Here is a 2650-nt window from a genome sequence, read left to right as displayed (position 1 = left end):
AAGGCATTGCCATATGCATGCCAGTTTATTCTAAACTCTGCAACTTGTCCACAAGAAATGATTCACAGGCTGCATATTAGTTTCCATCTATTTGTGGGACAACCCTAGTGAGATGGGTAATTTTTTATTCATTACTCTGCTTACCTACCTGAGAAAAGCATTAAGGGAATGTATTTCATTAATATATCATCAAATGCTCAATCACCAGTGGTCTGTATTTCTAGACACATAGGACAGTCTCATAGCTTGCCATAGTGTTGACATAGACTCTGTAGCATTGTTTGATAATATCCTTACAAGTAAGGACAAAGAGAGTTAATTACCAATTGTGTGACTTTATCTTCTTAAAGCTTTGCCATATCCTTCCTTCCTTCCTCTGATTTTTTCTTGTCTAGAAAATGAGTTTAATGAGAATTTTAGGCTTGCATGGTTCAAATATTATATATGTCAAACAGTGAAAAGTAATAATTGGGGAATCTAGATGTAAAATGTGATGAGTGTGTTCTAAGGTCTCTTTTCTTTGCAAACCGTGCATGGCAACATTGTGGATTGTTAGACTTCATGCAGTATACTGAGGATAGCAACCTCATATTCCTTGTTAATTTTTGAGAGACAGCATGCAAGGTAATGGAGAATGAGTTTATCACACTTCATTTTTTGTTTTTTTTAGTTTTACTGAGATTTTAATAATAATTTAATAATTAGGCCAAGCCTACACCCATGGCACAGACAGACAGATAAAGCCCCAGCCATGACCCCATGACCTGTGTTCAGTTAGTGACATGGGTGCTTGAGGAGATGGGACAGGGAGGATAGACTGGCTCTTACATCTTACAGGAATGAAGAGGGCTCTGGCTCACAAACTGGGTGACACCTATAATGAGTTCAGCCTTGTTGAGCACATTCTGTCCTGCAGTAAAATGCACCATAACAGAAGATATGTGCATGGAGAGACACATGCTTCTCACAAGAGGCAGCTATGGTGGAGTTCAAGTGAATTGCCATGGTAGTTACAAGCTCTGGGGTTTGGGAGAAGAAGGACTGACTGACCCATTGCCTATTACCTGACCCTCAACTTTCATAGGGAGATGAGGTGTGCCAATATCAGGGAATAAATAGGCCAGAGGGCTGTTTCCCTGGGAATGGGCAGGTCTATATTAGAACATCCAATATTTAACAGTTCGAATCACTAAAGGTCGACCTTTAGTGATTGAACTGTTAAAACATCGAATGTTCACAAAAAAAAAAAATAAAAACAACAAAAAAAAAAAACTAAATGGTCTAGACAGGGGGGCAAGCCTGTCTGCACCCCCACACCCCCCACTACTTAAATATACCAATTCCAAGACCGCACTACATTGAAGTAAATGGAAATCTCCCCTTACTTGTTTGATGTTCTGCAGTTTCGCTCTTCCCATGTCAGCAATGTCAGATTCGACATTGTTAGCTTTCGAGAATTTAATATAAACCCGAATGGGCTGGCTTGATTCCAGCAATACATTCATTGCACTGGTGAGCACCTTGGGATGAGGAATGTAAATGTTACAGAGTTCTTGCCCTTTCCTTGAAAGGTCTCAGCATGTAGCATCCAGGGATTTGGAGTGGTGGCCCTTCTCAGTGACCTGGACCCATCCCACAGCAGAGGAGCAAATTAGTAAGTCATGTGCAAGTAGTTGAGCCATTCAATCAGTAAGGTGGATGGGGTGGGGGGCTAGAATAACAAAAGCTATGTCCTTTTGTGCCAGAATGTTGCATGATATTAGGATAAAAACATTCTTAGTATTCTGTAGAAGATGGCACAGCTTCTAAAGCTGTAGTTTTGTTAAAATGGCTGAATTTTAAGCTGCCAGGACATGATACATGGCAACCATTGTTGAGTTATCTTAGCCATCAACAGCTGCATACTATATTCTAATGACAGAACAAGTGATATCTCACAACAGGAGAATACTTTATAGGTGGTACATATACCCAGAGTACTGTATAAGAGCAGTACCCATACCAACATGCAACTAGTGATGCTGAAAATATCTTCATTGTAAACATTCTGACACAGATTCATAGCAGTGGCTGCATGCTCGTCTCACCTTTTCTTACTACATCAAAAGTAATGTGCACTGAACTATTATATGTTTTAAGACACTTATAGTTGTTCCTTACCCACAGACATCATCTTCGGGGAGACATTCTCCCGACGATTGCAAAGGCTTGGCTGGTACGCACTTCTCTTTGAAATGATATCTACTGGAGAGGTTCTACTAACTTGCCCAAGAAGACTACTGATGTCATGAATTTCAGATAAAGAATTCCATTGCAAAGGAAGAAAGACACTTAAAGCTGTGTGTCTCTAAAGGCTAAGCTTCCTTTATAAAAAATGATTGCTGTGAAATTTTTATGTCTGTATCTCTCTGTCCTATCTATGGACTTAAAGAAAAACAATAGTGTAATCACCATGCACAAATGTCAAAGCCCTTCCACTATGATGCAAGGATTCGTAGAGTTCCACTGAAATTTTTTGTCAGTTTTTGATCAGTGAATTACAGCATTCCTCAAAAAGTATAAGACAAGGCAAGACTAAAATAAGCATTTTTGAGGGAGGGCAAGAACATCTGCACCCGCATATAAAGATCTTTGTCCTCTGCACTTCCTT

Source organism: Protopterus annectens, chromosome 15.part0 (genome assembly GCF_019279795.1).
Source record: "Protopterus annectens isolate FY-2018-M chromosome 15.part0, PAN1.0, whole genome shotgun sequence".
Classification (NCBI taxonomy): Eukaryota; Metazoa; Chordata; order Ceratodontiformes; family Protopteridae; genus Protopterus; species Protopterus annectens.
Note: the sequence above shows the minus strand (reverse complement) of the source record.